Raw genomic sequence first — 14960 nt, 5'->3', positions numbered from 1 at the left:
AGGGCTGAAGTGCATTGCAGAAGTAAAGATTCACAGAAAAAATTATCTTCATAATGTGTCAGTTACCTACTAGGCAATTACAGCTGCGTGATCTTCCCTAATCTGGAGGTGACATGGGAAAGATTCTGCTAGCGCAAAGGATTGGTCTTGTGGTCACCTAAAATTAGACTCAAGACACTTAACCAAACTGAAAATTTTGAATTTTGCAAAACCCAAGACAAACATTTGACAATTATTAACTAGATGAGAGCCTCCAGCTGATAAATTGGGCATTCCTTTATATACCATATATAACACCTTCTCTAGATTTATATCTATGCTTCTCGGTAATGCAAAACCAAATAAACTGCTGCAACAATAAAAGTGACACAGAAACAGATTTTTATTAAAAATGGCGCACTAGTAAAGCTAAACTTATAATATGTGACAGCCATGGTAAGATTGAATGCTGGGATGCTGGCTTACCTTGCTCATATGTTCTTACACGTGCCTGTGGTTGTTCAGTTCTGCTGACTTTGCTTTTAAGGAAATGCTGCCTGAGCTGCAGATTTTCTGGAAGTACATCTCAACAAAAAGCATTTAGCTAGATTATACGAGATCATTAATGGCAATAAAAGGTATAATCAGTTTTCTGAACTAAGCATAATGCTCTTACTGAAAGGGCTCTCTCAAGGAAGATGGCTATAGCAAAGCCCTACACATCTGTACCACAGCTGTAAATACAAACTGGCAGATGTGGATTTTGCATATCTTGACCACTTCTTTTAGCAGGGCATTGGATCCTCCTGCCATACCAGACAGCTAGAAGTGACTGTTGGTGCCTAAATTGTGATTGTTTGATTTTTTACTCAGGAGTGCAATATTGTAGCAGAACAACTTTCTAGAACTTCCCCATCTCTGAAGCTACCTACAGGAAACCAGTTTCTGTTTGTTGTTTTGTCTGGTATGGGGCTTTTGTCCCATTTATTGGGTGGCAGAGACTGATGTTTATAATTAGAATTAGGTGCTTTCATTCTGAAAAGACCATAGGGTTGAGATACTGTGTGTTCATGTATCATATGTAGAGAAACTGTGATTTCTGAGTGGAGGAATTACTGGTATACACACAGAGGAAGGTAAAGTATTTTAAATAGGAACAAAGTGAATATACCCTAATATCTGTGCACCAACTTCACCTACATTAACTATACATTTAAATTTCATCTTGAAAATTTTGCTGAGTTTTCCAAGTTGAGGATTTGTACTGTTTGACATGGCTTCAATATAATCCAAATCTCTGGATACAATTCTATGAAATCTATTCTAGCTTCCTTTTTTTTTCTAAATATTAGCTGTTTAAGATGCTTCATTTTGTGTGAATATTTTTCTTCATGCACGTGGATTATTTTTTGCATTCTTTTCTCTCTATCCATCCATGTGCTCAGTGTTGCTGCTCCAGCTCCATTTTAAAATCTGGAGCTTGACTCTGCTTTCAGAAAGTCCAGAGGAATTTTGTGATTAAAGCTCATGAAAATATGATAATGGATTCCTTTCTTTGTGGAAGTATTTAATTCTCATTCAGACTCCTTATTAGGTTAGATAAATATATTCAAGCAATCAAACTTCCGCTGTGTTTGCTCCTCAAAAGTAACTACCTGGAAATACTGATAACACTGAGGTGATTGGTACTGTCTTTCTCTCTTATAGACCAAGACTTTATCTCCTCTCCTTTCATCCCAGTCATAATTGCTTATCAGCCAAAGCAGGCTTCTAGGTGTGACTCTGAAGCCACCACGTCTGTGGTTCTCAGGTTCTCAGCAAAGACATATTAAGAGCTGAGTCCAGTGTATCAATCATAGTGATTTTATTAGAAAGTGAGGGTTGATGAAATACTGTGTATAGTTGACTGTGGTGTCTGATGTTGATAAGCTCCTTCCATGGGCTAGTTTCTCACTTATTTGAACTCCTTCCCATTCTGACTCCGCTATGCTGATGACAACATGAGAAGAAACAATGAGAAATATTTTCAATGAAAACAAGAAGTAAATACTGCATTCCTCATATTTCCTGTAAGAAGGCTTCTTGGTGCAGTGCAGCTTTCACCCCCTTACAGGATCAAAGGCACAAAGATAAGAAACATCTGAGTACATGTTGTTCGTATGTTAATAAAAATTCCCTTATAGCATAACGTGCAGCAAAAGCCAGAGCAACACTGGCTTTGGTGAAACAAAAAACCAAGCTTTCTGTTAAGAAGTAATCACGAGATTTAGGTTGTGTTTTGCAAATGGCAACAACACTTGCATTTTACTGTACTAATATTAGAGAAATTGTTGTTGTCTGAAGGATTCTTGGGAATTAAAGTCACTGGGGATGGAAAGACGATCTTTCTTTCCTCATTCCTTAGTTAATCTCTACTTAAAATCAACCAATCCTAACCAGTAACCATGGCCCAAGCATGGGAGCTCAGTCATAGGAAAGCTTGCAGTACAAGATGGAACTGCATCTCCTTGTCCCACACCCCTCTGCAGTCAAGCATCCCTTCCCTAACTCTCAGCTGGTCTGCCCCCACCACATGAAGTGAGGGTGAGCCAAGACACCCAGCACCATTCTGGGAGGAGACCCTGGATGGAGCTGGACAGCACACAGGTAGGCTGGTGACACAATACCATTTGTATATGTCTGGTTGGTGGTACCAGTGCATATGGTGCCACACACATCCTGAAGTGCAGTATCAGTCTACAGTCCATCACCAGGTGCATGGCACAACGGGCTGAGCAGGAAGTCAAGAGTATTTTTTATGTGAGTTATGGGATTGTGAAGAGGCAGCAGCTAACACTTAGCTGAGAGCTAAAAGGCTTTCAGCAGTTCGTGCTCTCATGTCAAGAGGTTGTCAGTTCCCAAAGGGCTTACAGATCAACTACACAAATGAGGAAAGCCGTGAGAGGAATGCAATGTTGAAGAACTGAGAATGACCCAAGACCAAGAACTGAGAATGACCCAAGACCAAGAATTGAGAACAACTCTGACCCAAATGGAGCATCAAGTGACAGAGGCCAGATATACAGTGCCTGTATTTTCTGAATCCCAGACTGGGCCTTAAAAACTTTCTGCACATGCCAGTGGCCTCACTATGAGACTCTATTTTTTTTCCCAACCTGCAAAAATTTGCTGTTTAATGAAAGCAATTAATTTATTTTTCCTTCTGTTTGAATGTTAGACCTTGCCATAAACACTCTGCTGTTAAGCAATATTTTTATTCCTTTTTTGTTTAATTTAATTAAGGTGGAAAGTCCCATTTTATGCATGGATTAATACTAAATTCTATAGAATAGGAATAGTTTCTCCAAAATAGTAATAAACTGGTGAACCCAGAAAAATTCAGTATTTTTCATCTTTCTTTTCTGATATTTTTACATTTTAGAAGAACAGACGTTCTTTTCTCTCTAGCTTTCTTTTTTTCCCCAGCTGCTCTGTTTTGTTGGGTTGTAGCCTCTCCTATGTTACTGTGGGTTTGCTTTAATTTTATTCCTTCCTCCCTCTTTTTTCTTCCCTTTGCTACTTTTTTATCCTGTTGCTTCTTAGCATACAACTTTATTCTTGCAGGAGGTTTGCCTGCTGCAGGCAGTGACCTGTCCTGCCCTGTAGCTTGGTCCTTCCCCACAGCTCTGCTCCAGCGAAAGCCATGGAAATCTGCCTGATCTTTGAAACACAGCACTGCTGAGAGGTTGTCAATCATGTTTTATTGTGTGCAGGTTGACTGGAGCAGCAAAGCAAAAGAAAGGCAGAGGAAAGAAAAAAAAAATGGCTTTGGGTCTTAATTCCTTTGCATCGAGGTTCTTCACAATGCTGAAGTTGATTCCCAGAGAGATTCCTTTTTAGTGTGTTGATTTCAGGCTGCATGGTATGCCAATAGCACGTGACCTGAATTTTACTTGCATTTGAAGTATGCAGTTTAAATATTCTTGCTAAGTGTCTCAGGGTTAGCAATAAATTAGTGTCAACAACGAACGGAGAAGACAGCTTTGGCCAGTGTAGGGGAGGTTGTGCAAGAATGTTTGTTTGTATAATACATTGGATACTGTGATTAAAGAGAGAATGGTGTCACAATAGCTTGTTGTGTTGTAAATATACATCAGGAGCAGAGCAATCCAACCAGCCATGGTTCTAAGTTAACCACTATCAACCAAAGTAAGAAATACAGTTTTGCAAAATGTTAATTTCTGGCCTGTCCCAAAGAGGAAAAGGCATTAGCAGCAAGAAAAGTTTTGCAAGAATGAAGATTTATAGAATGTAGATCTTTTAAGTCTATTGGTGGAGGAGTGGTAGTAGTCTTTGGGTAACTATTGGGATTTTTTAAGTTGTGGTCACAACCATAAGTTTGCTTTTGTCAGAGTATCAGCAGCATCCCTTTACATTATAGAAGGAAGATAATCCCTTTTAATAGGTTTGTGCATTCTTTCTGCTTCCTTGCTCTGGCAACTGAAAGGAATCAAGGTTCAGACGAGCCTCAAAAAATGTGTTCTCCACCCTTCTTATTTTCTCTGGAAATGTTTGAATTTTTTCTTAAATAATAGTGATTTCTTAAATATTTTAGTATTCCTATTTTGCCAGAGAACCATCTGTTGCATAGTGAGTATTGAAAACCTGACAGTCATTAAGGATTTACCTCCACTGCATTTCACCATTGTGTATGCATTAAAGAGTACCTAGAGGGCAACCCAGAGTAGTGAGTAAAAATCTGTTGTATTTTTTGCTTTTATAGCCATGGCATTAAACTGCGCTGCCTTGTAGATTTAAAGGGCTCTAATGTTTTAGGAGTCAGTCATTGAATCCTGAGAAATTCACACTGAATTTCTTCAGAATTTCCACAGCAAAGTGTGACTTTGCTAGTGAAAATGGGGAGATTTTTCCAGTGGATGAAGTGTGAGATATAAGTAAGAATCATCACTCATGAAGAAAAATCAAAGTCCTGAAACTCTGAACCCAAATGACAATATAAAAGTGGGAGGGGAAAAAATAAAAGCCCTTCCACTTAATTTTTTTTTGAAAAAAGAATCTCAAGAATATAATTTGCTTTGTAAATAACATACATATATTTTCAAATGCCCTGTAAGAAGAAAACTTTCAGCAAAACTTCCAAATATTGCTTTTTTCTTTTCGTTTTTCTTTTTCTTTTTAGTGAGATCTACAGTTATATTCCAATGCTTTTCTATAGCTTTATCTTTCTGGCAGAACTATTTCTATCCCAGTATAACATAATTTATTATTCTTATAAAACAAACCCTCTCTTTTCAGGAAAAGATGGTGATACACAACAGAGGGAAGCACTCCAACTTGTAGATAAGTTATAGCCAGATTGTACTTCCAGTGAGGCACCATTGTGCCTAGGCATTTTGGGCATCAATAAAAATGCCAAAGGTTTTGGGGAAAGGAGTGTGTGGGTTTTGCTGTTTAGGGTTTTTTGTGCTTTTGGTGGGTTTTTGTCTATTTCACTAGAGGAAAAAAAAACGTTCTTTCCTAGGGCAAAAATAGACCAAATACAAACCATGAATAAAATATTTTATTTTGTGAAGAACTAGTTTTATAAAAAGTGAAAGAGAGATATCTGCTATTGTATAAAACTGGCAACACTACATTCAAAAAGTAAACATTTTTCTTTCAGTACCAGAAGAAAGATAGATCACTCAATGGCTGGTTTCGCATAGAGAGGCCCTCAGAATAGAGGGAAAGTGCAACACTGGGTGAGCACTGCTCCCAGTAATGCCAATAATAAAAATCTTACTTATTTGAATGTGTAAATAAGCTCTTTAAAGGTAACATGCTGAAGTCTTTTACAACTGCTTAAAGGGTCCCTAAATCTGCATCTGAAATACTGTAAATTTGTCCCTTTACAAAAATGAGCTTTCAAGTCAAATCCTATTTGAATCAATTGTTTTAAAAGAAGAGAATGGAAAAAAATGGAGAAGTAAAAAAATCATCCCTTGATATATTTGTCATGCTCAGCCAGTACTGAAAGAACATCTGTGCCTTTTTCAATAAATGCTGCATTACTGTTTGATCCACCTGGTGTGATACACACCACAGAAATCTTCCTGGCTTTTGATTGGAAACTGTATGGTCTCAGAAAACCTGCAGCCTCAAAAAACATTTACCAAGGACATACCTGGTTTATTAAATGAACAGGAAACCGTGCAGTTGACTAGTATTGACCTTGCCTGCAGGTACCACATCCCTGAAAGAATGTGAGACAAAAGTAATGGACAGTACGATGAAGTGATGCACAGCTGGACTGATGATGCTGCAAAGAACAGTTGCCTGATCTGGTAGAGCTGTATTTTCTTTGGACAGGTTTATGAAGTGTGCTTGTATCTGCCAGCAAGACTTGGGAGCGTTGTTGCTGCCATAGGTTTGCAGAGACACCTTGTGGCTTTGGTAAATTAAACTGGGATTGTTTCTGCCACTTGCTGATAACCTCACAAGGTTTTTGAGGAAAGGCAGTCTCAGTGCCTCTCTGCTTCAGTGTTACATCTTAAAGCATTTTGCACCACAACCCTTCTTTGTACTTTTTCTTGATTCTATGAAGCAGGGGAAAAAAATGCCCGAGTGCTTTAAGTATTGTGACATTTTCAGAAGAAGAAAGAAGGTTGTTGGTTATTGCATGACTACTATAGTCAGAGTTTGCAGAAACAAACAGCAGATGGTCACTTAAAATCCTGAATTCTACATATAAACTTTATTATTTTATCAGTATTAAAGCAGGGAAATGCTTTTTATGCTTGCATTTCTGGTTGTTAAAAGTTAACCATTTTAAATGTAATGCAAACTGTTTTTTTCTTTTGTCATATAGGTATGATGCATGACCACATTTTTCTGTCTTCTGGGTCTAAATAATTCCCACTAAATCAATAATGCTTGTGAAAGTGAGACCCTTAAATGGCACTTAAGGAACCTTTACATGCAAAATGCTTTTCCTATAAAGCCACAGGTCAACTTCTAGTTGAAATTTAAACCAGTACATATGCAGTGTACAAGGTCACATTGTACTGCAGCAGATAAAAGCAGCCATACCAGGTTAGGCAGGGATCCATCTAGCCCAGTATTATGTCTCATTTGTTGGTGGCAGCAACAGCAGAAGTGTCCTAGTGGTAAAAGTGAGTGAGCCAGAGTTTGCCAGGGTCCTGGCTGCCTTCTGAAGAAACTGAGAAAAGACAAAGGTGTCAGAGAGTTAGCATGGTTCATCAAGCACAAATCATGATTCACTGTGTCAAGGTGCTGCTCTGCACTCAAGCTGCATCCTGCACTTACCACTTTCACAGCCACCAGCAGACACTGTGGCTACCAGCACAGAGCAGCATTACAGAGCCATTTTGCAAAGGCTTCACAGGAGTTGCTAGGAAGCCATCAAGATAGTTAAAAAAACTACAGAATTGGTAGCCCAGACCTGGTGGTGAAGAGTTTAGGATACAATTGCAGGGGAGTTGGTTCCGTCAGTCAATAGCTTTAAAGTGAATGGCGTTGCATAGCAAAGGAAAAAACAGCTCACAGGTTTTTAAATCAAAAAGCAGAAACAAGGGTTGATCACACGTGGTTGGAATGTGACAGCTAAGACCTGTTGAGTTCCTGTGTGGATGGATTTCAAGTAGTCTTTCTCAGAAGATAACATTCTCTGTACTGACATTTTAGGGGTTTTCTGCTGTGTCACATTCAGTAACGATACACAGCCATTCATATATTATCAGAGAAGTCTGAGGCCATTCCTTTCCCACACAAAGGACCTTTATTGAAACAAAAATAGACTACAAAAGTTACCTTATTTCATTGATTGTAAAAGTTAGGGATGACATACACCATAGCTGATGGCAACCCTTGTTACAAAACCTGCTTCCACAGATGACAACAGACTGGTGAGATATGCTTTTCCCTTCTCTGCCTTCATCAGATGACATAACACAGAACTTCTGAATCCTCTTTATTCATCATACTTATATTAATTCTAGACTGAATAAATTATAAGCATCCTCAGCTTTCAAAAAAGTGAACACAAAACAGACCTGCCCTGGACAGGTTTCAAGATCGTTGTCTTTCTCTGGTCTTCATAAGCATGTGATTTCCTTTTACACTTCCTCAACCTATCAATATCTTGTTGTACAGCTTCTTAAAGATCTGTGCACTCTTCCACATGAGGGAGAGAGGTTCTTCTCCCAGCTTTGATCCAAGACTTACCAAAGTCAATTGAAAATTTGCCATTGACATCAGTGATCTTCTGATTAAACTTCAGCCTTTGCTGTCTTTCATGGTTGTATTCTCAATTCAGTTTTACTGTGTGTAGGATGATGAAGGGCTCCACGTACCGTCAGTTAACCAATGACTAAAGTTTAAGAAACACTACTCCAAAGCACTAGTATTGTAATATTGTACAAATATGCTATCCTGTCTCCTGAGATTATTTTTTTTTGCTCCCTGTCTCTCCCACAAGGTGCTCTGAAAGTAGGCCTGAGAGTAAACACTTGAGAAAGAGGTGGTTAAAAGTTTTGTAATCTCATTTCTTGTTCTTCCTACATCAAGAAACGTTTTAAAAATAATTTTTCAAATTGCAATGAATACTCTCTTCCATTACACATTCTGTTAGCAGCATTTTGTTCCTGCCTTAAATTTTAGTTTAAAAGCTACTGCATCACTAGTATACAGTAATACATAGTTCAGAAAATTCTGGATATTTGTGTCTGAATTTTACTTTAGGGCTTTATATATTTATTAGTATATTAACAACTTTTAGAAAAATGAAAATATTCAGTTCTTGGCAGTATTCTTAGTTCTTACACAAGCATCACCTACCTTTTGCTGTAGTTGTCACTGCTAATGTGTCTTGATTCTGGTTTTACTGTGCTGAATGAGAATCAAATTTTCTTTTTTCAAATTTTCAAATTAAAAAAATCAAATTTTCAAATTAAAAAAATAAAAAAAATCTAGGTATCATTGCCAAATACAGAATGGCTTATTAGCATTAAAATTACAACTTGCTAGACTTGAAGTGAAGAAAACAAAGTCTAATAACATAGTTGTTCTGATAATTCTTTATTGTCCTCAGCCTGAAGGACTCATTTACTTGCTTACTTTTTTTCCATTTGCCTTAAAATTTCAGTCTCACCAGTAGTTTAAAGAGACTTTGAAGTCACATGAGAACCAGGCTGAATATATGTATGGAAATACTTATTCATCAGTGTCTTGCCAAGTTAATGATAAAGATATTTCAAGTAATATAGCAGCTGTTTTGAGAAATAGGGTCTAATTCAGAGTTGAAAATTATGTATTCGGCATTTCCTCAAATGGCAAATATAATTTCATGCAGATATAGGTGTATATTTCCAGATAATTTGTCATGTAACAGAGGTACTCAAATATATTTGAGATTTTTTGCATCACTTCTGGAATTTATGGCAGGGAACGGGTATTCCTGTTGGTATATTAACAGCATGTTTCAATTAGAATATGATAGAAGGAAAAATTTGTAAATTGTATATCAGTATTACCCAGCAGGGGAGTGGAGTGCTGAAAAGGCCAATGAAGTAGAAGTGTGAAGTGGTGACCTCTAATACTATCTTAATTTAAAATGTCTCTGTTAAGGTCCTTGTACTTCCAGGAGCTGAATGCAATAGACACCTCACACTTCATATTGTGCAAGTCCAATTTAAATTTGAGACAAGGGAGCAAAGTTATCATTTCCACTGGAAAAGCTATGAATCACACATAAGAGCAGAAAGCAGTATATCACCTTGGCAAATTAAGGTGGTAGAATGCAAAAGTGGATTTTTGGGTCTTCCTTAAGGATGCTCAGTGACTTTTATTGATCATACCTCAGACTAGCTAGTGCAGTACATACTTAAACCCACCTCAAAACAGTTCCTGAACACATGGCAAATGCTTTGCCTGAACAACCAGCTAGCACCAGATGGCATGGCAGGAGACTGTCTAAAACTTTTCTTACATAAAACTGCAAATATTTCCTTTTCTACAAAGGAGGAAATACCTAAAACTCCTCAAGTAAATTCAGATAAACATTTAATCTATAAGGTGCTCCTTAACAATGGAAGTCTTGTTCAAACTGTGTCTTGCTCATTGTTTGCCCCTTACTGCCTAGGTCTGTGCAGCAATCTCAGCCTTAACCCACTTACCCAGTTTTGAGATTCCATGAATTCAAAATGTAAATCTCAGAAGAGTTTGGGTTTTTTTCCAGTTTCTAAAGCAATTACATAAGCTTCAGTTATTTGGCTTATAGTATTTGTATAAGGCTTATTATTTATTCAGACACAGCACAATTCAGGTTTATATTAGTCCCTTAATTTATTAATTTATATTAGAGGGTTTTTCTAAGAAGGAAAGGCAAAAATTAAGATAATTTTTTCTTCCTCAAGACATTAGGAAAGTTTCAAGGCTGCTTTTAGGTCATCTTTCTGAGATGAGGCAATGTTTACCGATCAGATGTTGTTCTGTATGTGCTGTCATGCCAAGCGTGGCTTGTTCCTTAAATGTCATTATTAGGCCTTTTTACAGTTCTGTGAGTGCTAAAAAGCTACTCATTCATATAGAGTTTGAGCATGCCCGAAATGTAACTGAGCATAACTTTGCTATCTAGGCTATCTTTGGTCAGACAGTGTTGTCGTTGATTTCCATAGCTAAATAAAACATTTGCATTGTTAAAAAATTAATAATACAGGGAGAGTCATTAAAAGGGAGGAAAAGCACTAAGCTCTTGCTGGAAATAGTGGCTCAGTGAAGCAGACAGATTTGGGGAAGCTGTTCCGTACGGCAGAAGGTCCTCCCACAAGCATCACCAGATTGTGTGAAGGGATGCAGAGGACATGCATGCTAGCCAGGCAGTGGAAAGTGGGTCACAGACTGATACACTTAATCTCAACCCACCTCCCCTGTGCTTTTTTAAGGATCCACAGCCATTCCAAATTATGGCCATTAGCCAAACTGCTGTTTGGAACTGTTGGGGGGGATTTCAGTTCTGAATTCAGATTGCCATTCCTATCTCTTCTGTACCTTTTCCCCCCTTCATCCTACCCCATGTGAAGTCAGTGACTCGTTCTCTTTTCTTTCCTCCATATGGCAGGATGTGTTAGAAAAAAGGGAGGAAATCTCACCCAAAACACACTTTTTCAGTCCCAGAGGAGGGAGAGGGGAATAAACAGCATTTGCACCTTATTTTCTCCTCTTTATATTTGTGCATAAGCCAGAAGGTTTGGGCTGTTTCTTTTCCCTTTCAGTGACAAGGGCCAGTCACTGAGTCCCAACAGCATGCTTATTTGAATCATAAGCAGATAGCAGCACTCTTTGCAACTACCTAAAATCCTCTTCTGTGCTTTTGATAGTGCAGAATTCAGTGAAACGTTGATCAAACTCCAAGTTTCACTCTCTAGACATCTGCCTGATGGTAACTTCATCTTATAAATTCTTGTTCATGAGATCTTTACAGTGGTTACACATCGGTATTTGGATGTAGCTGTCATGCAGAAAATAAGATAAATTAGCTAGACTGAGAATTTCTTAAAGGAAAACATATCAGTGTGTGTCAAGTACCGATATGAATCAGTTTAAGCTAGGTTAGAGGGAGCAGTGTTGAAAAAGAAAGAAACGCCCTCTTTATTGACAGTAAATACATACCAATCAACAGAACCAATGAAAAATTACCATCATAATTTCCTTTCACTAGACCAGCAAGGCAGATAGTGACCAACTGTACTAATTGACTTGCATTTCAGCTTTTCAGGCATTAAATATCCTAACTGTGAACAGAACTGGCAGCCAAGTGACTCTTGTTTAAAATATGTTCATGTTAAAAAGAAAATCAAGATATTAGTATGGATGAACAAACTATGCTGGCAGTTTTGTAGCTAGATATTATGCATTCTGTTCATCAGTTTTAAGTCTTAAGCCACAAGAATTTGCACCAAAACTTCACAGAAGAAACAACCATGCGGTTGCCAGTACTCATTTGTACTCTGTTGTCCCTCAGATGGCACGCTAGTCAAATAAAATTCCTCATTTAATTAAAGATGAAAGTGACCTTCCCCCTCTGGCTGGTTTTACATAGGACATCTCTGAATTAAAAAGGGTCCCAGAATCTTGTAGCCTTTGTAAGTTTATATGTTGCATTTCAGAAGTGATGCACAGTGAAAGCCTTCAAGTGGTCTCTTGCAAAAGCTCAGCTGTCAAGCTGTCACCTCTTCAGCCACAAAACTCAACTTCATTTGATAACGCATCTGTAAGTGTAGATTATTCCATGTTGCTTTTGGGTGGAAGACTAGACTTCAAAGTCACTTAAGCATGATGGTCTCTGACTGTAAATACTTCATCTGTCCATCTGCCTTTTCTTAGATGTAAACAAAGTATGTTAAACAAATCAGTTGTTTTAGTTTCCAAATCAGCTGTAGGATACTTAAAAGTTACAATCATACATGTATTAAAATAATCCATGTGAAAATGATTCAGCTTCTTTTCAAATGGTTTGGGCTTTAGTTAAGGCTTAGGAAGAACTATTCACCTGGTGGATCCCAAAAAGAAAAGACAGGACCTACCAAACTCTGGCAGCTCATTTTTAGTGCTACCAAGCCACTTAACATTGTGCTCCTTTCCGTTCTCCGTAAAGCAGGCCAAAACTAAGAGACGGTCTAGATAGAAACATGGTCCTGTAGTTGGTCCTACTGCAAGTCCCATGTCACTGTGCACAGATCTGCCTGGATAGTATCAGTGGGATGTTAGAGATCCAAATCCTTAGTCTGAATACCAGAAAGAAACATGGACAGCAGCAGCTGCTGTACGGAACACCCTTTTATGTCAAGGATTTTTCAAGAACATTGGTGTCCTTTCAAATGCCAAAATAAATACCAAAGTTTTAGAAATTTTCTTTCATTTCTGGTAGCTAAGCTGTCTGTGAAACTGGATACTTATCTTCAGAGTGAAGAATCTTAGCCGAGGACCCTGCTGAAAAATGCTGGCTGAAAATCTGTTCCTGCAGTAATAGCTGAGAATACTTTTCCTTAAATATGTGGCTGTTTATGAAATAGCAACCAAATTCAAGAAACACTGAAAATGACAAAGGTTTTCAGCATCACTGGTCAAAATCCCAGTTCATGGCTTTGAGCCAGAAGTTATTACAGAACATGTCCTAATTCACATATGAATTTCCCAGCAAAGAAGCAAGCATGGCTGGTGCACAGCCAACTACTTGCTCAGCTACACTAGCCAGAGGCTTCAGAGCTGACATACAGGCATTTTTTTTTTTTGTAATTTTTAATTTTATATACTCTGTGTAACCTGAACTTTGGAGTTAATTTATCCTCTCCCAATAAGAGTAGTATATCTATTTTTATTTCATTTTATTTTTAGTTAAACATCCCACAGAGTGCCCAACTGCCTGCCAGTTCTTGATTTTATACAGTAGTTTTCCTAAGTCTTTTTGGGAACATTCAGTTTGTCAACACCTGCAGGCAGAATGCAGAATAAGGCGTTCTGAATCACTGATTCAAACACCAGATACAATGCCCATTATTAACTCTGTGTTCTTCTCTGTCAGATATTGGAAGACAATTGAAGTGTGCAGTTTTCCTTACCTTTCCTTACCAGTGTGATTGCTGAAGCTCCCAAACACTGAAAATGAAGCTTGGGCAGGAGAGTTCTGAATCACAGCACAGAGATTTAGTCTGCACCATGCTGATCGATCAGTTTTCTACAGAAGAAGCATTTATTCTATACATGGACAGATAGCACAGTAATTCTCTGCTGTTTACTCTCCACCACATACACCATTACTGGTTACCTACTCGTCCCACACTACCATTGTTCAAGCAATGGCACTAAGTCCTCGAGAATCAGACCATCCCTGTAAATCACAAACATAGCATGAAGTAATTGTAAAATTTTATAAAAATAATATTGTATTGTTTCCCTTTTTTCTTTTTTTATCTTTTCTAAACATTTTTGGTGTGTCTTTGCTTCTATGTGTTACAGCTCACAGTTTCTCAAATTCAACATTTTGAAATTATGTCTGTAAAACTGGGCTTGTTTACTCTAACTGGGGTCCAGAAGTTAGCTTAAAACCTAGAGGCCTAAAGTTTATCAGGATTGACATTATCATTGTACTAAGTGCATCTATGCACTTACTTAAGTGTAGTATCTTTTTCTGTTTCTACCTGCTAAGTGTATACTTTGTATTATACTGAGTGGCATAAGATGGGATCACACATTTTCTGATTTTTTTCTCGCAGAAAGGCTTGAGCTTATTAAAAAAAAAAAATCTATCTTGTAGGGCAAAATAAAACCCCCAGACAGTTCTAGGAAGCTTGGAGAGACAGAAATTGGAAAAGAAACATCATCTATCGAGCAAACAGTAGTTATCCTTAACCTGACTTAGTCTATATGAGTCATCCTGTTGCATTCAGTCATTCATTCGCTTTTAAGTATTATGTGATATTGCTTATCTTCGAGGGTAGAGGAACCTGTGTGGAAGTGAAAGACCTTTTTATTTGAACTCCTTTTATAAAATAAAGAAGGAAAGAAAATCCAGTGTACTGATCTGAGATACCCACTGCTGATGATATTAAAGAGAGTATTTCTGTATCTTCCTTAACTACCTGAGGAAGTCCCATCCAGCTGCAGGAGACTATACCTGATGCATCAATGCTGCAGAAAAGCTTATAAATTTAGGGAAAGCCTGACAGTGAATAAAATCCTACTATTATTTAGTACATCTCTCACCATACACTTTGTACACAAGTGCACAGGCATTGGCAAAATTACTTGCTTGAGGAAATTAACTGGAATTTGGTTGACAGGATTTCAGCTTCTGAGGATACCACTGGCAAGTTGTTCTGACTGCAGTGGGAACAAGATTCTTTTCATCTTCTTACCCAGTAAAAGATTTAGCTGGAAGTGAAGCTACGCTGTAAGACCACTCACTCAACTGTCTTCAAAAACTG

The sequence above is a fragment of the Falco rusticolus genome, chromosome Z (assembly GCF_015220075.1).
Source record: "Falco rusticolus isolate bFalRus1 chromosome Z, bFalRus1.pri, whole genome shotgun sequence".
NCBI classification, from domain to species: domain Eukaryota; kingdom Metazoa; phylum Chordata; class Aves; order Falconiformes; family Falconidae; genus Falco; species Falco rusticolus.
The sequence above is the reverse complement of the archived record's forward strand: the minus strand, read 5'-3'. Positions refer to the sequence as shown.